Below are 26,321 nucleotides of genomic sequence, written 5' to 3' on the forward strand. Positions count from 1 at the left end.
ATATTATTCTTTCTCTAATGCGGATTTAAAAATAAATGCTAAATATTCCTGTATATACATAATTTGCTAGATTTACACACTAATGTTTAAAAACACATATCAAGACCTGCCCAAGCCAAGGCACTGTGAGTGTGTGGGAGAGCTTCTGCGCTCCACTGGGCCTCCTAGACCTCTCCGGACCAAGCCCAGTCCCGCCTCATGAGTGAGACATATATCAGAGCTGTCAGGACCTCTGCGCCCCTCCAGAGCAAGGCCAACCCCACTTGCGAGTGAGAACTTATGCCACACTCTCCAGACCCCTCCAGGCCAGCCCACACTCAGGCCCAGTGAGTGTGTGGGAGACCTTCTGCACTCTCCTGCACTCCATGGCACTCTTCAGACCCAGCCCAGGCCTGGCAAACAGGCCTGGGGTGAAACTATGCAGCTGAAGTCCCTGCAGAGAGACTACGGGTCAAAACTACCCAGCTAATTCAGGAGCAGAACATCTAGCCAGAGAGACACAACACATTCACCTCCAAGGACTGCAGGAGGAAGGACCTGAGCACAGTAGTCAGATCCAAGTCAGGGACAACTGGATGAACTGAAACTTAGTAGATCAGCACCCAAATTCTAGTAGGTGCTAAGGTTATAACTGCACCAAAGCTCTCTACCAAAGGTCAGAGGACAGGGCTATACAAAATGACAAAGGGAAGGAGTAAAATGCAATCTCAGGTAATGAGCCCACCCAGGACAAGTGCAGAAAAAGTGGCACAGCGGAAATGTCTCAATTAATAGCGTCTGAAGTAAAGAATCAAATGCAGAAACATATAGAGGATATCAGATCAGAAATAATCTCTTCAGTAAAAGAATTAATAAATGCTTCTCAAGAAGACACTAAAAAAAAAAATAGAGGAGATTAGAAAAATGATGGATTCCTTGAATGAGCAATACAGGAAACAAATAAATCGCATGAAGCAAGAGTCAAAGAGATATAGAGGAACTTAAAATTTCAATCACAAGCTTACAAAACTGTTAGAGTAAAAGTGAAGACAGTGTTTCAGATCTTGAAGACACTGCCGCAGCTAGTAAAAAGGTAAGAAAAGATCTTTTAAAAACAACTAGGATGCAGGAAAAAATAATTCATCACCTGCAAGACAATGCAAAGATGAAAAACATGAGACTACTAGGCATCAGTGAGAAAGAAGGAGTCAATACAAATGATATAAAAAGAACATAGGCAGAAGTAACACCTGAAAAGTTCCCAAATATGAGGAAACAATCTGACATTCAGTAACTAAAACATACAGAACTCCAAATAACATCAACCCAATGAAAAACACACTGAGACATGTAATAGCCAAGACTGCACAAATGCAGCACAAGAATAATATACTGAAAGCTGCTAGAGAAAAGAAATAGATCATATTCAAAGGAAAACCCATCAGAATAATGGCAGACATCTCTTCACAAATCATGAAGGCAAGAAGAGCATGGAGCAGAGTACTTCAAGTCCTCTACGAAAACAAATTCTAGCCCAGACTACTATACCCTGCAAAACTCTCAAGTTTGATGCAGAAGTGAAATTCTTCCATGACAAACAGCAATTAAAGAATTTCATGATGACAAAGCCAACCCTACACAGAGTACTAAAAGATGTTCTAGAGAGTGACCAAAATGATCAGAACTCCATGAATGAGAATAGAAGGAACCCACTATATAGGGCAAACAATTAAACACAAGGGAAAAAGGAATAAACAACAGCACATAAATAACATGTCGATCATAAATCAATACATCCCAATTATAACCATCAATGTAAATGGACTCAGTTCACCAATTAAGAGAAACAGACTGGCACAGTGATAAGGAAACACAATCCAACAATATGCTGTATTAAAGAAACACACTTAACTCAAAAAGAAATTCATAGGCTCAAAGTCAAAGGATGGAAAACAATACTACATGACCCAGCACTTCAGCAAAAAGCAAGGGTAGCAATCCTGCTCTCAGACAGCCTCAACATCAAACCAAGAATGATCACCTGAAGTAAAGAAGGCCACTATATACCAGTTAGGGGAAAAATTCAAGAGGAAGAGGTAACACTTATAAATGTATACGCATCAAACACAGGAGCGCCAAACTATGCAAGACAAATCTTAACAGACATGAAAATTCTAATATCCAATACCACAGTCTTAAAAGGAGACTTTAACACCCCCCTTATCCCAAAAAGATAGGTCAAGCAGACAAAAAATTATCAAACAAGTAGTAGAACTGAACCAGAATTTGGAACAAAAGGACCTAGTGTACATATACAGAGTTTTCCACCCAACGACAGCTGAATATACCTTTTTTCCAGCTGCACATGGGTTATTTTCTAAAACAGATCACATACTGGTCCATAGGTCATGCTTAAGTATATGCAAGAAAACAGAAATTATCCCATGCTTATTATCTGACCACAGTGCAATGAAACTGCAAACAAACGAGACAAGAAAACAGAAAAAAACCCTAAATACATGGAAATAATTTTCCCTACTCAGCACCAATGGGTCATAGATGAAATTAAAAAGAAATTGAACAACATCTACAACTGAATAAAAATTCAACTACAACTTTTTGGAACTTATAGGATGCAATGAAGGCAGTTCTCACAGGGAAATTCATAGCTGTGAACTCACACATTAGAAAAACAGAATGGGAACAAATAAACAACCTAATGTTGCACCTCCAACATCTAGAAAAGAAAGAGTAAACTAAACCCAGAGTCCAAAGACAGGAAGAAATAATAAAGATTAGAAGAGAAACTAATTCAATTGAGATGAAGAAAACAGTTCAAAGAATTAGCAAATCAAAAAACTGGTCCTTTGAAAGATTAAATAAAATTGATAAGCTAACCTCATCAAAAAGAGGAAAGAAAAAATCAAATACAAACAATAAGGAATGAAAAAGGGTGTAATTACCATAGATCCAGTGGAAATCCAGAAGATTGTCAATAGCTACTTTGAGAACTTTTACTCTTACACAATAGAAGACACAGAAGAAATGGACAGATTCCTAGAAAGGTACAAATTACCAAAACTGAATAAAGATGTAACAAATCTCAATAACTCAATAACAGCCAATGAAATATGAAATGTAATAAAAAGCCTACCGACAAAGAAAAGTCCAGGCCCTGATGGATTCACAGGTGAATTCTACACAAATTTATGGAAGATATAATCCTAATACTTTTCAAACCCTTCAATGAAATTGAAAAGGAAGCAATCCTCCCAAAACCATTCCTTGAAGCAAGTATCAGACTGATACCAAAACCAGGGAAAGACGCAAGTAAGAAAGAGAACTACAGGCTAATCTCCCTCATGAACAAAGATGCAAAAATCTTCAATAAAATCCTAGCAAATACAATACAGCAAATCATCAAGATCATACACCATGACCAGGTAAGATTCATCCCAGGCATGCAAGGATGGTTCAATATACGCAAATCTATAAATGTAATACACTATTATCAATAGAGCGAAATCTAAAAACCATATGATCATTTCAATTAATGCAGAAAGGCTTTTGACAAAGTCCAAAAATCATTCATGTACAAAGTCCTACAGAAAGTTGGAACAGAAGGCGTCTACATCAATCTGATAAAAGACATCTATGACAACCCAATGGCTAACATAATTCTAAATAGGGAAAAACTGAAATCTTTTATTCTCAGATCTGCTACAAGACAAGGATGTCCTCTATTACCACTCCTATTCAATACAGTTCTGGAATCACTAGCTAGAGTCATTAGACAGTAGAAAAAATAAAAGGAATAAGTATAGGCAAAGAAGAAGTTAAATTATCATTATTTGCAGATGACATGATGCTTTACTTGGAAGGCCCAAAAAACTCCATTAAGAAGCTACTAGAATTGACACACAAATTCAGTAGCATAGCAGGATATAAAGTCAAAACCTAAAAGTCAGTAGCATTTCTCTACACAGATAACAAACACACAGAGAGGGAAATTAGACAACCACTACTTTTTACAATATCACTGCGGAAAATGAAACACCTTGGAATTCATCTAATACAGAAGTCAAACATCTTTTCAAGTAAAACTACAGCACTCTGAAAAAAGAGATCATAGAGGATTTCAGAAAATGGACAGATATTCCCTGCTGCTGGATAGGAAAAACCAACATTGTGAAGATGGACATACTTCCAAATTTGCTGTACAGATTTAATGCAATCTCTATCAAACTGCCACCAACATACCCCCCAGACTTAAAAGAAATTGTCCCTAAAATTTATTTGGAACCAGAGAAGACCTAGAATAGTAAAGGTAATCCTGGGCAACAATGACAAGGCAGGAGGCATTACAATTCCTGACTTGAAATCACACTACAAAGCAACTGTGATAAAATCAGCATGGTACTGACATCAAAATAGACCTGTGGATCAATGAAATAGATTAGTAGATGCAGAGGCCTCTACTAACACACTCAGCCACCTGATCTTCGGCAAAAGGGCCAAACACACTTACTGGAAGAAGATAGCCTCTTTAACAAATGGTGCTGGAAAAACTGGCTCTCTACATGCTGAAACTCAAATTTGACCCAGGTCTATCACCATGCACTAAGCCAGAATCAAAGTCGATTAAAGATCTAAACATTAAAACAGAAACATTAAATCTCCTGGAAGAGAAAATAGGAGGAACTCTTGAAGACACAGAGATAGGCAAAGAATTCATGAAAAAAAAATCAAATCACACAGATAATACCTGAAAGAATTAACAACTGGGACCTCCTCTTATTGAGAAGTTTTTGCATGTCAAAAGAAATTACACATGAAGTGAAAAGACAACCCATAAATTTCAAAAAAATCTTTACGAATAAGCACTGATACAAAGGTCTGCTCTCTAGAATTTATAAAGATCTAAAAAACATTAGGGTCCAAAATTTAAAAACCCAGTCAAGAAATGGGCATCTGAGATGAACACACACTTCTCAGAGGACAAAATTAAAGAAACAAAAAAATATATGAAAAAATGCTCCGTATCACTAGGCATCCATGAAATGTACATTAAAGTAACACTGAGATACCATCTCACCCCAGAAAGTACAGCTATCATAAAGAAATCAACCAACAACAAATGTTGCAGAGGCTGTGGGCATAAAGGAACACTTCTCCACTGCTGGTGGCAATGTAGACTGGTACAACCACGATGGAAATCAGTGTGGAGACTCCTTAAAAACTAGGACTGAAATCCCATTCAAGCCAGCTATCCTCCTATTGGAAATTTTCCCAGAGGAACTGAAAACATCATATCATAGGGATATATGTGTGTACCCATATTTATAGCAGTATAATTTGTGACAGCCAAATCTTAGAAACAACCGAGATGCCCGTCACTTGATGAATGGATGAAAAAGATGTGGTATTTTCATACAATGGAGTACTACTCAGCTATAAAGAATGATAATCTTGAATCATTTATATTGAAGTGGATGCCACTTGAAGATATACTCATAAGTGAAATAAACCAGACACACATGTGTAAATATCATATAGTCTCCCCAGTATAAGAACTCAAAAAAAGAAATACAAATAGAAAGGTACAACACAATTAAAAGGAAAGCCAGAACTTGAGGATTAGACAACAAAGAGGGCAAGGAGAAAAGCTAGGTAACATGACAAAGCCATACATTTTTACACACAGGATAGGTAAGGCAATGATCCTGAGAAACAACAGCAGAGTTTGAAACTAGCAGTTACTTGGTAGCATTTCACCCTGACTATATACACTGATACCTGCCAACTAAGAAATTGCACTGAAGATAGTACTGTGTAATAGTAGGGTATGCTTGGAATGCCTGTCATTCTGGTGTTCTAAATACATACTGCTTGTCATGACATACCAGTTACTGCCATTCTGTCTCTCAAGTAAATGTTTCTTTCTTTTTTTTTAAAAAAAAATAAATGAAAAATAGAGACAAGAAAAAAATGTCACAGGACTATCCTCCTACAATGCTGTGTATGGTTAGATATCTAAATTCTGTGTAAAAATATGCAATTGTTTATTTACATTTTTAAAAATATCTTTTCATTTTTTAATTATTTTTCTTCATATTGTGAAGGGACTTAAAGTTTAATATATCAATACTTGATGGAAAATACCTGTTACATGTTATGCCTAAGATGTCTGATATTCAGACGGTTAGGTTAAACCCAACTGCATATGTTGTAGGGTAATAATAAGCTTCTCTTCTCGAGGGTTAGCAACCTTATTTTAGAGAAAGAAGGGCTGCAAAGTGAGCCAATATTTTGGCCCTAGCCTTTGAAGGTCAGTGAAGACTCAGGACATAGGAGAATGTGTACTGTAACATCGTGTAACTCAGTTGTGTCCCAAATTTTCTGATCAAGGAAATCATGGGGCCACAGAAAAAAGTGACTGATGATGTAGCGTGTGCCTAAGGAGAGTCACATGGAGAGAAAACATTCTCTCAGGCTTTCACAGAGAGCACATTGGTCAAGTAATGGGTGTGACTCATCCACATGGCTGACACTGACAAAGGATCTACAAACTGCGATGCAGGGTTTGAGGGTAAATTCTTAGGGAACTTTACTGACTTTATCAGATACAAAAGTTACATTTCTTTCTATATACATCTTGCTTTATGTTGGTCTTAACCATCCAGCAGAAAGGTATAAATATGAGGTATACGGGTGAAGCCATGTTGGTATGCTGGGATGTAAAGGGCTCAGGTCAACAACTTCTGACATTACCAGTCCAGTAGATGACCCACTACTATTATGGACTACTGGACTATATTGGAATGTTTCGCTGAATTCATGCACCTACAATATTTATATTTAAATGGAATACTCTTCTCTGACAAAACTAAACAAAAAAAGTGGATACAAATGAATGACCAATGGGTATCTTTATACTTAAAATAGTTAGGGTAGATATACAGCTACATTCTCTTAATTCAGTGAATATAAAGATTTGTTGTAATAGTGTTTGTGAACGAGTTACCATGTCTGCATCTTGTACAATGAATAACCACTGAGACAACAAGGACAAAAAAAGAATTCATGTCAACATTTATATTAAGTATTTATTTTTATGTATCTAGTGCAAGGTCTACAGGGTCTCACTACAATCGGACCCATAGTGATTCTCCTGTTTATAGCCTCCCAAGTGCTGGGATTACAGGTGTGCTTCACCATATCCAGTCTCAATCGCCCTCTCAATGCATTCCGGGGGCCGGGCCAGCACAACAGGCCCAGAGATGGAACCCCTGTCCCCTGAATGTGCCTAAGCAGGTGCTTTAATCCACTGGGCTGTTTGGCTGGCCCCTAAATACTTTTAACCAATGGAATTAATTCATTGTTACATTTCAGAGAAAATGATTAACAGGGCAAAATATTGTAAATCAGTTGCTTGAATTACTTTTGCTATTTTTTTTTGGGGGGGGGTGTGTGTGTGAGTGTGTGTGTGTGTGTGTGTGTGTGTGTGTGTGTGGCTGGTTCACCCCACCTTGGGGGCAGGGCTGGCTTGGCATGTGGTCCCAGGGATGAAACCGTGGTCCTAGTGTGCTTGCCTAAGCTTGCTTAAGCAGGTGCTTTTGACCATTGAGCTATCTTACCAGCTCTTGAATTATTTTTAAAAGTCAGATGGAATCATTTGTTTTTCAGAAAGGTTAATATTTGTAATCTTTAATAATCAAGTCATAGAGTATAGGGATCAACAGTGCTAAGAGGCAATTGAGTCAGGGATAGAGGCCAATAAGAAAATTGAGAATGTAAAATATATGAAAAATAAGAATTTAAAGAAAGACAATCTTTAAACTTAGTAGCACTCAAAAAACATGTCTAACCTTTACCTATTAATTTATTAACATTTTAAGAATACGATGACTCAGGTGGGATTAGCCAAAGACACAGAAATCATACTTTGATGATTACACAGATCAAAGTGTACTACATCAAGTCACTACCACAGCGAGCTACATGGTCTCTGTTGATGTTCAGCTAAAAGACTGTATTCTAAAGCAGGATTCTATTCCACTAAAGATGAAGCTAACTGGGCCAAGAGTAGACCTCAAATGTCAGCGAAGCCAAAGTATGGATAGAAGCCAAGATAATCATCTTAATCTTAGAAATCTAAAATTGAAATGAAGTGGTTAACACAGAAAAAATATCCAACTAATCACTGTTTGAGAAAGACTGGAATGTCAGGATGAATCCACTAAATATTTCATGAAAACTTCAGTTAAAAAAAGAAAAAAAAAACTATAAGGAAGGGCAAAGTAATTCTGCTCTAGTTTAAGCAGCAGCTAAACTCTAGGAAAATAGCATCGTGCAGAGGTAGGATTATACAATAGTTGGCTTGGGAATAGTGAGAAGGGAAGCACAGAACAGAGATGACTGATGTCACGGCATTTCAGCTCATGTTGTGGTACTTTGTAAGACTCTAAGAACTTCATACTTCCTCGGAAGTAGGAAGATAACAGAAATAACTCCCATTGAACTTCTTGCCAACTTAGAGCCTATGTGGTTGAAAATATACAGGGTGATTTGATTTATAAAAAGGTAGTATTTCTTTTACAGCTGAATGTTTGTATCATGATTTATACCTGCTCCATTTAGACTGTACAAATCTCAAATGAATTTCTCACAAGTTAGATCCAGAAGAGTAAGAAATTGAGCATAGGTAATTCTACAAATAGGTGAATGTTTAAAGTCCTAAGAAATTTACATAATTATCTTCAACAGATTAAAAATTATGACATTAGTTAAAATATGAAAAATTCAGTATTTCTAAAACTGTTTTGATCAAAAATTCCCCAATGAAATTAAAAATAAAGTCATGTGTCATTAATATATTTAGTATTTTCATATACTATTTTCTTTTATTCTGACCATCCTATCTCTACTTGTTACACATGTACTCATAGCATAGCATAAATGGGCCATGTTTACATAAATTCTTAGGGGAGGTTTATTTTTCGTTTTTGGTGCCAAGGACAAAACTCAGGGCCTCTAGCTTGCTAGGCAAGCATTCTACCACTGAACCAAATCCTCAGCCCCTTATAAATTCTTAATTTATGAAGTTTGAATGTAGGCAGCATGTTTTCTTACAAAGTAACTGCTTCATGAAATTTCATGGTCAAAAAGACAGTAAGTGGGAAAGCAAAGAATAAATCATATATACCCTTGGAAAGAAAAAGGAAAGGAAAAGGGAGCATGAAAATAGCTAAACCTTTACAGAAGGTATCTATGGGCCAGATGTCATTCAGATTCTGCTGCCTACTTCCACTCAACTTTAACTGCTATTTTTGTGTTTCCCCTTAATATTTCAAAGCTTCTAACTATGCAACAATATAAATGAGTCTAATTTTTTTTGCAAAGATCCAATAAAAGTTTGGGTGAAGACTTTACCAGTAGATTTTAAAACCTAGTTAAACAGACAAATAAGCTGTCAGTCCACAACTCATTCTTCTGCATTCAACTAAATTTCCATTAGAGAGAATGCCTATGGCAGTAATGGCCTCATAACCACAATTCTTGACAATTTATAATCAGTAATTCTTTCACTTTCCACCTACCTTAAATTAGTCTCTACCCCTCCCCTCTCACATCTCCCTCTATTACATTCATAATCACTTGCAAGAATTTCATTTTTAACAGTGGTTTCCAGGTACTACAGAAGTAAAAAAGAATCTTCTTTACCAAAATGTAGCAGGCTTACTTGTTGCTATAGATTTTAAGATGATCAGGAGATTTTAAGAATATAAAAACTTTTCAGTGCATTACTAATGATGTAAAAACTCAAATTCCATCTTATTATTAAGTAATATATTCCAATCATAACAATTCATCTTCCTAGACTGCAGTCACAAGTTACATACAAAGAGGGGAATCTAGTTCAGAGGCTAACATGCATAGAACTCTGCACATGGGCCACAGCACCACATAAAACAACCACTACAAATCCATCCATAAAATTCCATATTTTTAGGACCCCTTTTTCCATGCCCATTCTATATACTTCAAGCTATCAAGGCTCAAAATCCCCCAGTCAAGTAGAACTGATTTCACAACTGTCTATTTTCGTGTGCATTAAACTACTCACTTAAAGCAAATGTTAAGTGAGATTCACTTAATTTATATCCTTGTAATCCTTTCATATTTAATATGTATGTCCCTCTAAGGAGTATGGAGAAATTCCACTTGATTTTATTCCTTTTCCTTTCTATGCCACCATCCTATAGATATTATTTACAAAGTATTAAATATGGGATAAAGATTCATATTGATATACCTCGTTCCCATTCAGTCATTTTTATGCTGTTACATGTTTTCACAGAATATATATGTATAAATAAATCCATCCTGTGAAAAACAATTGAAATGTTTCCAGTTTCAGCTAACCTAATCAATGAAAGATGATATTTTATTGGTAACGCAATCTATCTTTGCTTTCTGAAGTGGTTATTGATTGACTAACTGTATGAGTGGTCGAATCCAGGGGCGTGTACATGATAGGCAAATACTTTACCACTGAGCTACATCCCTTTGAGCTCGTAGTTGATCCATTTAAAACAGTGTACTTAGTTGCCCAGGCTGGCATGGAACTTGCAGTCTTTCTGCCTCAACCTCTGAAGTAGCTTGGATTACAGCTGTGCACCAACATGCAAGCTCCTTTATCTGCTTTTATGTTTGTCTTATTTTTGGCATTCCTGTTATACCATTTCATTTTGATGAATTAAGGAATGTGTTTCTTCTGTCTCGCTTGTCTGAAACTCACTATGCTTCCAGGATCCAAGTATTCTTGTTATTTACCAACTCTGTAACCTTCTCAATTTTTATAGCTCTTACTATCACAATTTCTCTATTTTCTTTTTTATTATCTTTTCTTGAAAAAATTTTTTTAAAGGTTCATACTAGAATTTCCTATCCTGTGTGGTATATTTACCTCCTGCTGTGTAAAAACCCACCACCAAACTGGTTGACATAAATTAAGCACATTCCATGAGTTAAAAATTCAAGTAGGGAGACTGCGTGTGGTGGTGCACGCCTATAATTCCAGCTCTTGGGAGGTTGTAAATGGGTGGATCATTATAAGTCCGATCTAGTCGTTAAGACCCTGAACATCCTGTAGACCCTTCCCAAAAATGCAAAATAAAAAAAAAAAGAAAAAGAAAGAGAAAGAATTCAATTAAGGTGCAGCAGGAATGCACAGTGTCCTTTGCATCCTGTCTCGCATCTCAGGAAGAAATGCTTAAACTTCTGTAAGTGACTCAAACAGCTGTCCTGGACTTCCTAGTAGTATGAGAATCCTCAAAACATTGTGTCCTGCAGTTGGTTAGATTTTTTTTTTCTAGTCAGTTTAGATTCCCAAAAGCCATGATCAAACAAACTAAACAGAGGCTATATAGTCTATTATGATCTAGTTTTAGAAGTTATATGTTTTATGCCATATTCTTGATTCAGTCACAAGCCTGCCCAGTAAAAGAGCATATAGATTCTGTCTCAAGATGGGAGTATAGTCCATGAATTCATGGTCCTTTGTTAAACTGATAGAGAATGCTACTGTCTTGATTTGTTGCTTTGATTAAACTCAGGACCTTACATATGCTAAGCTCATTCTCTGTCACTAAAGTACATCCCAGTAAAATCCTACATATTTTAACTTCTCTTTTTTACTATTTTTTAACATGTTCAACAGTTTATATATGCTTGCTTACTATACTTAATATTTTTAATATATTAATTTTGTGAGAAAGAAATAACAATGAGATAGTTTCAAAACAAGTTAGTAGGGTAGTTACAATAATTAATACATTGCATATTGTTGTCTTTGTAGTAGTTATTTACAGTACAAGATGCAGACATGATATCTTGTCTAAACACTATTAATTCAAAACTCTCTTCTCACTGAACTAAGAGAAAGTAGCTGTATATCTATGCTATTTTATTTATACAGATATTATATATATATATCACTACAAAATAGTCCTTCATTTATATCCCCATTTTTTACTTCTGTCAGAGATGGGTATTACACTGCCACACAAATATTGTAGATGCATAAATTCAGCAAAGTAATCCAATACAGTCCAATAGTCCATAATAGTACTGGGTTATCCTCAGGATGGGCCTTAACCATCCAGCAGAAAAGTATAAAAATGAGGCATAAAAAGTAAAGCCACATTAATATGCTGAGCTGTAAAAGGCTCAAGTCCACAACTTCTCTTTCATATTCTTTAAACCCTTTTTCTTCCTCTCCCCTCACCTCCCTTTTCCTCCTTTTCCCTCCCCTCCCCTATCTTCATTATGGACATTGGCCTGTGGAGTTTTGTGGTTTTTTGTTTCTCTTGGCTCTTTCTCTAGCTCTGGTATAAAGGTAACATTTGCTTGTAGCAATGAATTTCAGAATATTTCTTCTCTTTCAATTTCATTAAACAGTTGGAAAAATAGAAGCATTAGGTTTTCTCTAAACTTCTTTTATAATTCAGGAAGGAATCTGTGAGAACATGAGCTTTTCTTTGTTGGTACTTTTTAAATTATATCTTCAATATCATTGACTGATACTGGTTTATTTTGAATTTTTTTTATCTTCTTCATTCAGCTTTGGTTATTTATATGTATCTAGGAGCCTCTCTATTTCTTCTGTGGAATACAGGTTCTTGTTAGAATGCAGGTTCTGGAAGTGCCTATTGATGGTCTTCTGGATTTTCGCAGGATCTGATGGAAATTACATGGATCTGAGTCTTCATTTTCTTTTTTGATAAGATCTGGTAAGAGTTTTTCAATTCCCTTTAGTCTTTCAAAGAATCAATTATTTAATTTACTGATTCTTTTTATTGTTACCTTAGTCTTGATTACATTAATTTCTGCTCTGATCTTGATAATTTTCTCCCTCATACAAACTTTGGCCTTGAATTACTCTCCTTTTTCTAGGATCTTGAGGTTCAACACTAGGTTGTTTACTTGAGCTCACTTTGTTTTTCTGATATGGGAATTCATGACTGTAAATATGCCCTGTAGTACTGTTTTCATTGTATTCCACAGTTGCAGTGTGTTGTACTGGCATTACCATTTAATTTAGAAAGTGTCTAATTTCTTCTTTAATTTCATCTGTGATCCACTGGTTGTTCAGGAAGGTATTATTTAATTTCCACGTATTTATTAGGTTTTTGTGGCTTCATTAACCATTGATTTCTTTATTGCACTATGATCTCATAATATGCACGGGATACTTTTCACTCCCTTTGTATTTACTTAAGAATGTTCTATGAGCTAGTTTGTGGTCTATTTTAGAGAACATCCAATGTGCAGCTGAGAACATGTATTCTGATGTTATGGGGTGGAACACTGCAGACGTCTACTATGTCCACGTGTTCAAAAGTCTGGTTCATTTCTGACATTTCTTTGAATTTTGGTGTAGTTCATCTATATATTTGTGGCAGTGGGGTGTTGAGGTCCTCCTTTACAACAATAATAGTGCCTATTTGTTTTTCACATCCATTAATATTTGTTCTATATCATTAGGTGTGCTGGTATTTGATGCATATGGATTTATGACTGATTTCTCTTTCTCTTGGATTGCTCCCATTAAAAGATTAGTGACTTTGTCTCTCTTAATCAGTCTTGGCTTGAAATCCAGTTTGTCTGCAAACAGACTAGATTACCTCTGTTATTTTCTGGGTTCCTGTTGCATGGAATATTGCTGTTGTTTTTCATGCTTTGACTTCCAGGTTATGAATTTTTTTTTAATTAAATGTACTTCTTTTTTTTAAATTTTTTAAAAAATTTTATTTATTTATTTGTGTGGGGGGGGGCAGCTCAGCCCACCAGGGGGCGGGGCTGGCTGGCATGTGGTGCTGAGGGATTGAACTGTGGTCCCTGAGCTTTGCTAAGCTTGTTCTAAGTAAGTGCTTTAGACCACTGAGGCATCTCACCAGCCCCTTAAATGTACTTCTTATAGGCAGCATACTGTTGGGTCTTATTTCTTGATCCATTCTGACAGTTTTGCTTCTTTCAATTGGTGAAGTGAGACTATTTACATTGATAATTAACTGATATATACTGACATATCCTTGCTATATTATCTTTCTATTATTGGTTCCCCTTTTTAATCCTTTCTCTCTAATTAGTTGCCTTGCCTAGTAAATTCATTCTGTTGGGGTTTCTTTAAATCATGTAGGACAGATTGTTAAATATGAAAAACTATATTGGGGACAAAGTATGATCACTGCCATATTTAGCTTTTCAAGAATAAAACTTTTCTTTTATCTAGACATTTTATTTTCACTTATCTCCTTACACTTTTGAATATTTACATTTACAGATGATATGTTTATTAGCTTTACATATTTTGATGTTTACTTGTTTCCTAGTTCCACCCCATTTGTTATAAAAGTAAATATTATCTTAACTATTTTAATAGAAATAACAAATTTGCCTTTCTTGGTTCATTTAATTTGAATATTTCAAAACTGAAAGGGGTATTGTAATATGTAGGGACCATAAGGCAACATAAGAGCTATGATTTTTTTTGTGGTGGGAAAAAGAGTCTTGCTATGTAGTTCAGATTGGCCTCAAACTCTACATGTAGGCCAGGGTGGTCATGACCCCACAGCCTACCTCCTGCCTCAGCCTCTTGAGTGCTGAGATTATAGGTATGTGCCACCATCCCTAGAACAGGGATAAGATTTTTAAATGAAGGTTTTACTGGAAATTATTTATATAAATTTTAATTTTAAATATTTAATGATCAGTGAAACAATAATCACCCCAATAAAATCACCCCAATATATTTTCATTTTGATTCAAAACCTACATGTATTACTTATAATTTGATTTAAAACCTACATTTGGAGTCAAATTATAAGCCATTCATTCTTCTATTGCCAGTCTTTTGACAGTATTATATGTTAGATGTGAGCTCCAAGATAGGAAGTAACACTGCATATGATCTCAGTACACAGTGAGTTAAATTAACAAGTCAGATGTAGAATAAACCACAAACTGGATATTGATCGCTTATTCTCCAAGCAGAGTAATCAAAGAGCACTATCTTTGAAAGTAAGCTTGTTGACCTGGAAGAATGAGAAACAACACTTGCAATGATTTTACTCCTTCTAATCTGTCTTATACACTAAGAAAATGTGTCAGCTGGAATAAGCCATGTGACATAAACACAGAGGTAAAGAGACACAAGTAAAAGAAGAGGTGAGATAGCACTCAAAAGTCACTGTGTTCAGAAAAATGGAGATGAAAAGGGGAGGGGAATTTCAAGTGAGCCCTCATTCTTTCCACTGGATAACAAAATCTGTGCAAGACTAGAACACCAACTTGTTTACAGAAGCATTTCATAGTGTTGAGCTTAACAGGGAAATCCATCATTCCTCTGCAGTGTTTCAACCAATTCCTTTTCTTCAAAAGCATGTACTGGTTCTTGAAAAACATAACAATGAGTTCTCAGACTCAGCAGGGCAGTGTTTGAACAATTTAAACCAAAAACCTCAAATCCCAAAAAGATCTGATCTTGACCATTACTTATATATAGTGCATAACTAGTGGGGAATGAAATTATAGTGTGTGCACAAGAAAGGTGTTTTATGAAACTGCTCAGAATAGAACATCTTATATAATATACCACATAATTATTTGGTATGTATTCAGTAAATACAATTGTTTAACTCTGGTAAAAGGAATTTTTAGGGCAAAATGGTTGGTTGGTTTGCATATGAACATATTTGTGTTTTTGCCACGGTGTCTCAATGAGCTCATTGATAAAATGAAAGCAATATTAGTGTCTACTGATAAAGTTGTAAATAGTTATAAGGATTCAATAAATTTACATACATTTATCTTTACATATATATCTTTGGAGAGCTAGATTTATATCATTCTGTGACTTTTAGCTATACTAATTGCATCCTGTCATCATATTTAATAGACTCATTTGATTTTCTGACTACTATAGTCATTTTTGGCTTTTTTAATAAGCTTCAATCTCAACCATTTTGGTATAACATTTTTCTCCCGCAGGAAATGCAAGGATATATGACATCATGAGTTACATGTGCATATTTTAAGAGGTGTGCTAAAGGCAATATATATTAGAGCTGGTAGGAGAAACTATAAAATAAAGAACTGCTCTAAAATGGTAGCAAAGGAAATTAAGCCAACATTTGACGCAGTTGCAAACATTCATCATTTTAATAAGATATGCATATATGTTTGTGTCTGTGGAATCATGCATGTGCATGGCAAGCATGTGTTCTACCACCCATTATGCTCCCAGCCCTCAGACTTTACATATAGATTATACATTATATTATTTAAAACTGAACATAACACATACACAATAGTTGGTATATACCCATATGACACTTTACATATCCAAGAGGTGTTTATTAAAAAACAAGCTATTTTGAAATATATACTTACTGAAGGATTGAACAGTATCATTTTTCTACATGTTTCACTCTCCAATCTAATCACAGTAAAACTATCAGAACTAAAACATCAACTCCCCCCTAAAATGTCAACACCAGTACATTATTATCAACTATACTACAGACTTTATTCTGATTTCTGCAGTGTTTCCATTTATGTTTTCTTTGTGAGCCAGAGACCAATCCTTCAGGCTGCATTGAACTCGGGTGTCAAATCTCTTTAGTCTCCTACAATCTAGTTTAGTTCACAGTCCTCCTTCATCTTTCATGTCTTAGAAGCTTTTGAAGAGTAGGAGCCAATTATTTTGTTTCTCTGATGTTTTCATAGGATTAGATGGTAGCTATGGATTTTTGTAAAGAATACCACAGAGGTGAAGTGCCTTTTCTCATCTTCACATGGGGGATACATGATATTAATATGTGTCTTATACTGGTACTATAAAGGGAGAGCACCCGCAAGGTGGTATCTATATGTTTCTTTCACTGGGATCATAGCTAAGGCAGCTGTTAAAAAAAAAAGTATTTAGGTTTGTTTGATGTGGGCCCCTTCAGAAACAAAGACATAAAAAAATAAGGAAACCTGTGTAATTTAGATTAAGTTTGCTTAAAAAGTGAATAGTTGAAAGAACAGATATTGGACAAAAGGGTATTTTAAGACCTAATAACAACAAATGCAGTAGGAACTCAGCCAAAGCAGGTTTCTCCAGTTTTCTTTGTGCTGCTGGTTTTCAGAGACAAGAATGCCCCACCTTTTTTAGTTATGGAAAGGGTATCTTTCAAATGAGAGTCTGAAGATCTGCTTCAGAGGGGTCAGAAATTTCTGTCTAGGTTTTGCAGTCTGCTTCACAGAAGTGTGGGAGAAAGGCAGAGACTGACCTTTCTGCTTCTGCCATTTTCACAGAGACCAACATGGAACATTGGGGCAGAGTCCTCTACATGTTCAGAACAGCTCTACAGGAAAGGTTTAGATTTTTCCATCTGAGATGAAGCAGGATCAACTTTCATTAAAGTCACACTAGAAACTTTGGAGGAGATATTCCCAGGCTATACAAATATAATGTCTTTCCAAATGTTGACATTGAAAGCGCCATTTTTACATACATTTTATCATCCTTTTTGAATAATAATAATAATAAACTAAACCTGAAAAAGATTTGACTTAATTCGCTGTAACTAAATGATGGATAGGCTCACCACAAGTAAAAAAAAAATATATATATAGATGCTCAGGATCATGACAAAATTGTAAATCTAAATGGCACTGCTAATTCTGTTGCTCAACACCAGTATTATGGAAGACTGCACTGTTTTCAGAACAAATGGGGACATAAATGGACATGCTTATGCATTCAGAGTCATTTTACTGAAGACTAAGTCTGAATTACAGAAAATAAAGAACTAGAAGACAATTAAATGTTTTATACTTGAGCTCTGCACAAACGCACCACTTCCTTTCTAATCAAAAGTATTGTTTATGAACCTAAGAATGTCTTCTCGATTATTTGCATATAATGAGCTAGACTCTGGACTATCTAGATAGTACGAAGAGGTAACTTAATCCTGAAAATATAATTTATCCTGAGTCAGCCTAAGATAAAATGTGGTGAACCCATTTTCAAAAAAATTTTACTTACATTTCATTCATTGATGAAACAATATAAATCTTTAGTCAATACTATTCATATTTGAAAGTTCACAGTATTTTAAGTTGAAAAACCAAAGCAATAAAGATGGCAGAGTGGTAAGCAGCAGAGAAACAGCCTCTTGGAGATTTAGTGTCTAGATAATATAGCAACCTGAGGAAGAGAAAAAGGAGGGAAATGCTTCCAAGGGATCCACAAGAATCTGAAGTGAGAACTGAAGCACAGAGTGATGAGAAAGCTCAGTGCAGAAGGAGGTAGCAGCAGACTGAGATATTTCCCTGAAGTCTGACTCATTGTGTGGGAGGGGCAGCTAAAACCCGCAGACCAATGGTGGCTACTGGCAACTCTAAAAGTTTCCACAGAGAAACATACAAAAGGAACAGGGCCATGGACACAGTGGACAGCCATGGCTGATGAGTTATTTAGGTTCAGACATCACACAAGAGAAGACAACTGGTAGATTGGACCTCATTTGGAGAAGGGCTAACTGAGCTCCAAACTCAGAGCAGCTGTGGGCTGGTTCTATACAGCAGCTCCAAGGGTCACAGTGAGATATAATGGAGTTCAAGTTGGAAAAGAAATTCAGCCAGCTGTTCCTCAGACAAAGGACTAGTATCTAGAATATATAAAGACCTCAAAAGAAAATCAGATCCCAAAACTTAAGACCCAATTCAAAACTGGGCTGAAATGAACAGACGTTTCTCAGATAAAGGAACAAAATACATGAAAAATGTTCGAATTACTGATCATTCAAGAAATGCAAACTTTTTTTTTTTTTTTTTTTGTATTTTAGGGAAGGGTCTACAGGGTGCTCAGTGTCTCACTACTACTAGATCACACTCATAGTGATCCGCCTGTTTACAGCATCAGCCTCGCAAGAGCTGGGATTAAAAGCACATGCCACCACAGTCTCAACTGCCATCTCAGCGTGAACCCCAGCATGAACCCTGGGCCCCTATGCCTGCTTGCAGGTGCTTTAACCCGCTGAGCTATTTGGCCAGTCCTAAGAGATGCAAACTTGAAATACTACTGGTGGGAGTGTAGATTGGTACAATAAGAGGAAAGCAGTGTGAAGAAGACTCCTCTAAAAAACTAAACCTAGAAGCTCCATTTGACCCAGCCATTCTCATTCTTGGTATTTTTATGAATGAATTAAATGTATCAAACAACAGAGATAATGCATACTCCTGTTTATAACATCACAATTTGTAACAGCTAAATCTTGGAAATAGCCCAAATGCCCATCAACCAATGAATGAAGATTTGGGTTTTTTATATAATGTAGTACTACTCTGCCACAAAGAAGGATAAACCAGAGATATTTCTAGCTAAATGGAGGCACCTTGAGACTGTTCTCTTAGGAGAAATAAATTAAACAAGCATATTTAAATACCAAATTGTTTCTCTTGTGTGAGGTTGAAAAACATAAGGACCAAAATGCATAATAGTTATTTGGAAATACAAAGAAAATGTTGAAATGGGGAGGCAAAAAAGGAAAACGGGAGAGGAAAGGGACAAGAAAAAAGGCATAAAAGGGGAAAAATATAAAACTTTTGTAAACATGGAGGGTAAGAGGGGTTGAATAGTAGGGATGGGAATAAAAAAAGATATATCATGTGGAAGCACAAATTCATTACAATGGACGTTATCATTATGCATATATAAAATATACCAATAAAATTAAAACAAACAAACAAAAACCCTAGATTACTCTCTAAAATTCTTACAGCATTTAAAAAGCTCTTTCACATGTATTTTCTCCTTCAATATTTTCAAGCACAGTATGAGGCAAACAAAATAACCTTATACCAACTTTACAGACTAGGAATTTAAGGGCTTAAGTGCTTTAGCTTATACAGACTTTATTAATGAGTAGAATTCGGATTCAAAATTAAAACTATATTAAACTATAAATTTATATTTTCCTTGATACATATTGTTTTTAAAATTTTATCTGACTTATAAATATATTTATGTATTTATAAATATAAATATATTTATAACTGAGCATTCTTGGCTCTCTCATATCCCTTCTTTTAAATAAAATGCATTCTTAAAAATTGTTATTTTTTCAAATCATACAACTCTTACTATACAGGGCTAGAGAGGAGGCTCAGTGGTACAGCTCTTGCTTCGAATTCACATTAGCCCTAGGTTCAATTCACAGCACCACAAAATAAATAAATTAGAACATAAGTTTCTTGGATGACAGCTTAATAAGTATATATATATATATGTATATATATATATTTTTTAAAAAGATATTACCTCCTGGAAATATTTTTAATAGCTGAGATCATATTATATCTATAATCTCACAATCACTGTAAAACATGTATTTCCTCTGACTGATAAAAGCTTTTCATGGACATGACTTTAGTATACTGCTAACATAAACAATATAAAAGTTATATGATGCTCACATGAAATATTTAACTTTTATATAAAAAACTTAATTTTAATCTTGGCTCTATGAAGTAGTTACTATTTTGTTCATTTTACAAATGAAGAATCTGATTTAATGACTAGGTAATTGTACACTCACTGAGAAAATATATTTCCTTTTTTTAAGATGGGGGTCTTGCTGTGTTGCCTAGGCTGGTCATGTGATATTCTTGCCTCGGACTCCTGAATAGCTGGGACTATATGAAAGCATCACTGTGCCTAGATCCATTATTTCTTGATTTTTAGGTTGTATGCAATTTAGGAAACTGTAATGCACATGGCTCACATTAAGTTCTGACTCTGCATAAAAGTATGCTGATTTAGCTGGAGGTACGGAGGAAGTGAACTGAAAAGTTAAACATGGTCTCTTATTAGACATCGCTGAATAAGTGCTACCACAATAAAAGGTAATAAAAAGCAAGGCTGCCTTTATATTTTCAATTAGCTTGGACTGCCTATAACACTAACTGTTAGTCTCATGGCCAAGGCCAGAAATCCATTTAATCGCATTTTTGTCTAAAGAATAGTCATTTTAGGTGATGTCACCTTTCCTCCAGGATCGGTCAATAAATAGTCAGCTGGAATTCAGAAAAGCCACTAGGGTTAACCATTTGGGTTTGGCAGATCATGCTGTGTTTCAATTTTAGAGCACTATGGAGTGTTCTAAACTCCTACAAAATGTTTCACTTGACTATAGGAAGAAGACTGAACATGGAAATTTGTTTTGCTGCTCCTAGTTTGGAATTACTATGTGAATAATTACCTATTTTGTCATAAATACAGACCTTTTGCACTATAACTACATAGAAAACATTTTATTTTTAAATTTAAAAAAATTTCCCTTTCTTCCTCAAGTTGCTATCACTCAAAAGGATAGCTGGCGCTGCAATGCCCTTTGCCTACTTTATTTACATGAGAAACACCACACAAAGAGATTTAGGCACTATACCACCTAATTTCTCTAAGCTACAGCCATTGATTCTTTGCAAGTTTATTTATTCAAACAACAGCACAAACAATTCTTTTTTCTTGGGTCAGCAGCTTACTGAATTAACATCAATCATCAAAGGAGACGGGCTGAAAGGAAGATAGAAGCCCATTTTCTCAGAGATTGATTTTTTTTAAGCCAAAACACACAGGCATAAATAGAAGCCTATTTACCATCAGAAAAGGTTCAACTTGAAAGTCACAGCCCAAAACTGGGTACTCACAGCACTGCCCCGTTTCCTTGAAATCTTAAAGAAAATGTTTAAAAAAACAGTTGTTTCTTTTTTTTAATGGCCTGTGAGAGTATGATTACCTTGCTATATAAAGCCCACCCAAATAGCTTAATACAAGGAAAGGGGAGGTTCCAATGGAGAGGGAAGTAGATCAATGTTTGTATTTATATTAATGATTTTCTAATGGCTTTTTCTACTCCCTTTACTTCCTTTGATGTACCTAAAGTGGGAAAAGTTCATCAAAGACTTCTGTGATTAGGGGCTTAAATGTATTTAAATAACTACCTTTGGCATGTTTGAAAGGTGATTTGCTCTATAGGTCTTAGCAATATTATTCTTTGAAAACCTTGATGTACTTCTTACTAGAAATTCAGCTCAATTATTTTTTTGCTTCCGAGGTGGGGGTGGAGAGTTGCTGCTTGAAAATGAAGTCAGAAGGGTCAGGATTCGTGAGTTTGTTCTAAGAACTGAAAAAAGTAATTGATTTATAGCCATTCTACATCCTTTTGTGTGAGGAAATATGTTTCCTTCCTATAGCTGTTCTTAAGATTTATGTAACGTGTGGAATGTATTAGATCAAACATGACGTGCTAGATTTTATTTCTATAGAATGTGATATTTTTATTTTAATCTTTTTAAACATTAGCCCTATTGTCAAATAAATTTAGGAGAAAATGTGAGATTTTAAAATTTTGAATAGAAGCTAATAAAGAAAGACCAAAAAATAAAAGATACACATCCTTGTGTCAGTTGGCAGAAAGAACCTGCATTATCACTATTTTCTCTCAAATTGAGACAAAATTTATATCAGTTCAGAATTTGGTTTCAATGCTATCAATCACTTTGTGTAGAATGACATGGGAACATCCATTTGTTCTCCAGATGTAAAACAAACAAACAAAAAATTAGCCCCTTCACATGGATTATTCTCAAGAATAAAGTTTACTCCTTGGAGGGAAAAAATATTCAAATGTCCCAAATAAAATGAATAAAAGCCATGAAGAACTTGCATCTAATAAGAACAACAACAACAAACAAACAAACACAAAACCCACTATTTAACACTGAGAGAGCAAACTCTGTAACCAATCTAAAATTTAATTTCTGTTTATTCTCATTCTTACAACACAGACAGAAAAAGCAAAATAATTCTGTGCTGCAATTATATTAACTACTGTTATTTTTGAGTAATCTTTTGCTGTTCAATGCTGTGTAATAAGAAATGCAAAATCTAGGAGAGCATAAACCTGTTTCAAATAATGGTTGGCAATGTCAAGTAATTAATGTGGTAATATAATGCCTATACCATTCTAGGAGGAGGACGCAGGAAGGAAAACCTTGAGGAAAGAGCATCAGGCCAAGCTCTACAGTGGAATCCATGATGGTTAGAAACCTTCCTGGCCACCACATCACTAGGAGCACACAGACAAAAAGTGAGTGGTTGCAATCAGTTCTGAGAAGGAGAAATTGATATTATTAATAAACTGCTTTGGGAGAAAAAGTGACAAAAAGAGCAAAAAGACTTTATAAAATTCTGAAATCAAATTTTCTAAAATTTTCAAGATGAATTATACACTTTGAACATGATCATTCATTCCTAAAAGCAAAATTTATGTTAGAGAAACAGCAGACTTATAGGAACAACAGGTAAAAACATGCCCAGCTTTTGCAAAGCTGAAGAGATCAAGTAAACACTTCAAAGCAAAGGCCTAAATTACTGATAATGTAACAGGCCTTAAGTACTTTAACAAGACAGAGTCCAAGGAGTATTTTGAATACCAAAACAATGACCAGAAAAACATAAAAATTTATAAATGAAAGAAGCAAGAGATTAATCAGATGGGAAAAGAAATCAGAGCCATCAGAGCTAAACAGGTAATGCAATGTAGAACTTTTTCACAGGATGAGACACCTACCAAGAACACAAACAAAAGGAGAATGAGAACAGGTGTAACTGACTATATGACCTCCAACCAAAAAAACAATTTCAAAATAAACATAACCTTGAAAAATTAGTTACTTTAATAATGGGGTCAGCATGAGGGAAACAGTTGGAAGTAAATTGCATTAAATTATTTCCCTATGAGTGAACACACAGGGTAATAAGCTGTAAAAAGGATAATTCCATACTTACATTGTGTTTTCCAAGCAAAGTGGGAAATTGAGAATTACTGAACCTTGGTTAAGTTCTTATACAAATGAGTGTGTTTCAATTAGTTAACTAAGATTTCTCTATGTTTAAGAACTGCAGTCACTATGTGGAATAAGGGAGTAAAATGGTCAAAAAAATTGTTATACATGGGATTAAATCTAACTAAGGCTGTTTGTGCTTCTAACATACAGCAATAATGTACATATCATAGAGTTGAACTTTTTTTCCTCCTAGTATTGGGGATTGAATTCAGGTCATTACACATGCTAAGCAGGCATTCTACTACTGCATTATGCCCTTCCACTCTTTTTAAGCTTTTAAAATTTTGAGGTAGGGTCTCACTAAGATGCCAGGCTGCCCTCACACTTGTGAGCCTACTGCTACAACCTTGCAAATACCTTAGATTACAAATGTGAGCTACCACATCTAGCTAAATTTGATTTTTTTAAAAAAATGCATTATTAATATCAACAATTTCAGGGCAAAATGGAGACTTATTAAAAACAATGAAGGTCTGGGGAGGTAACTCTGCAGTCTAAGGACCTGCTTGGCAAGCATAAAAAAACAAAACAACAAAAAAAAAAAACCAGGTTCAATCCCAAGTATTGCATGCTGTGCCAGCCCAAGAATCCAGGCTTACTGTGCCAGCCACCAGGCATAGTGGCACATGCTTGTAATTCTAGCACTGGGGAGGCTAAGACAAGAGGAAGACTATAATTCTGAGCTACATAGCTAGACCCTGTAACAAACAAACAAACAAACAAATAAATACTCTTTTTTTTTTTTAAATGAATACATGAACAACAGGTAGGCCTAATAGTACATGCTGGTAATCAGCTACTCACGAGGCTGAGGCAAGAGGATTGTAAAATGGAAGTCAGCTTGCATGAGACCTAATCTCAAAAAAATGAAAAAATCAAAAGGGCTGGGGATGTAGCTTAGTGGTAGAGTGCCACTGTTTTGAGAGGTGGGGGTTGGGATGATGAGTCACCAGTACACTAGTGAACACAGTATGGAATACTAAATACATAATCTAATTCAGTCAAACTAATGGAAACAAAATGTTCTCTTCTGATGCTCTTTAATACAAAGCTTAGAATTCAAGATTGCTAGTTTGGTAGCTTTGAAATGAAAGAAGGTAGAAGGGAGCTTTCACTTACTTTTCTAACTATTATAATCTTAGCATAGTGTTTTGCATATAGAGGGCATTAAAGAAATATTTGTAAAGGTAAAGAATGAAGGATGCCAAAATACATGAAGAATGGAAAAAAAAAAAGCCAAACAACTGAAAGATAAGGCAAGCTCTGAAAAACAACTACATAATTCTGAATTGAGGCTATGAAATTATTTATCTTTAGTGTTAACTCTGATAATAATCTTTTACTTTTAAATGTATGTAATATTATTGACATATCAGAAATTCTACTACATATGCCTTGTGATGAGGTCAGTATGGCTTTGACAAAGATGGAAATGTCTATAGATGAAATCGTGAAACAAATCAAGCACAGTAAATCACTTGGATAAGGCACTTTGACCCACGAACTTAGTAGAAGCTTTGTGAAATGGAAAAGACATGGGATCTGTCACTTGATCCTGGTAACAATAATGTATCTTAAACATAACAAAGATGTTAACAAGAATCTCTTCATTCCTTTTTCTGTAACTTAAACATGAGAGATGAGGTACTAAAAATATCAAAATAGTTTTGTTTCATATATAAGAAAAAGGGAGAATCAAATAATAATATAAGGATAAGACAGATATTTCAGTATAAATAAGAATGTCAGAATGAAGAAAGCAGAAAACTCTAGCTAGGGAATGCATCACTGGGCTCTCACAAATACAAACACAACACACATACACACATTTTTGTACCTCAAGTAATAATTTTATGTGACTTTTTAAAAGCGTTTTACAGCATAAATAATCAGCTCCTACTGTGACTATGAGGTCCTAACGTACTCTTTTGTACTAATGAAAATGACAAGGAAAATCACAAAATAAATACTTCAGGAGTATTAGGTAGCACATAGATAGTCTGTTAAATGGTTTACATACTTAGTAAAGGAGACAAATACAACTGACTTGGGAAAAACACAAAAGGCAGTAGATAATAAAATGCCTGAACAGAAATTAAAAAATCAGAGGAAGTATACTTAACCCCTCCCAGCACTTTGTGTATCTCAAATCCTTTCACAATGACTGTGTTCCATTTTAATTTCTATACTTGAAAAGGAAAAACAATTTGTTAGAGAAGAAATCCAGGGGGCAAGGGATATAGCTCAGCGGTGTAAGCACCTGCCTGGCAAGTACAAGGTCCTGAGTTCGATCCCTGGGGAGGGGAGAGACAGAGAGAGAGAGATAGACAGAAAGAGAGAGAGAGAGAGAGAGAGAGAGAGAGAGAGAGAGAGAGAGA

The 26,321-nt window shown here is 35.3% G+C and overlaps 1 protein-coding gene across 1 annotated transcript in view; it reads right to left on the bottom strand.

The window, feature by feature from the left end:
• Positions 1–26,321, bottom strand: part of Exoc4 (exocyst complex component 4) — a 951,164-nt gene that overhangs the window by 416,565 nt on the left and 508,278 nt on the right. The gene's annotated exons all lie outside the window — the stretch shown is intronic.

This window comes from Octodon degus, unplaced genomic scaffold (genome assembly GCF_000260255.1).
Source record: "Octodon degus isolate 3935 unplaced genomic scaffold, OctDeg1.0 scaffold00015, whole genome shotgun sequence".
In the NCBI taxonomy this organism is placed as follows: Eukaryota; Metazoa; Chordata; class Mammalia; order Rodentia; family Octodontidae; genus Octodon; species Octodon degus.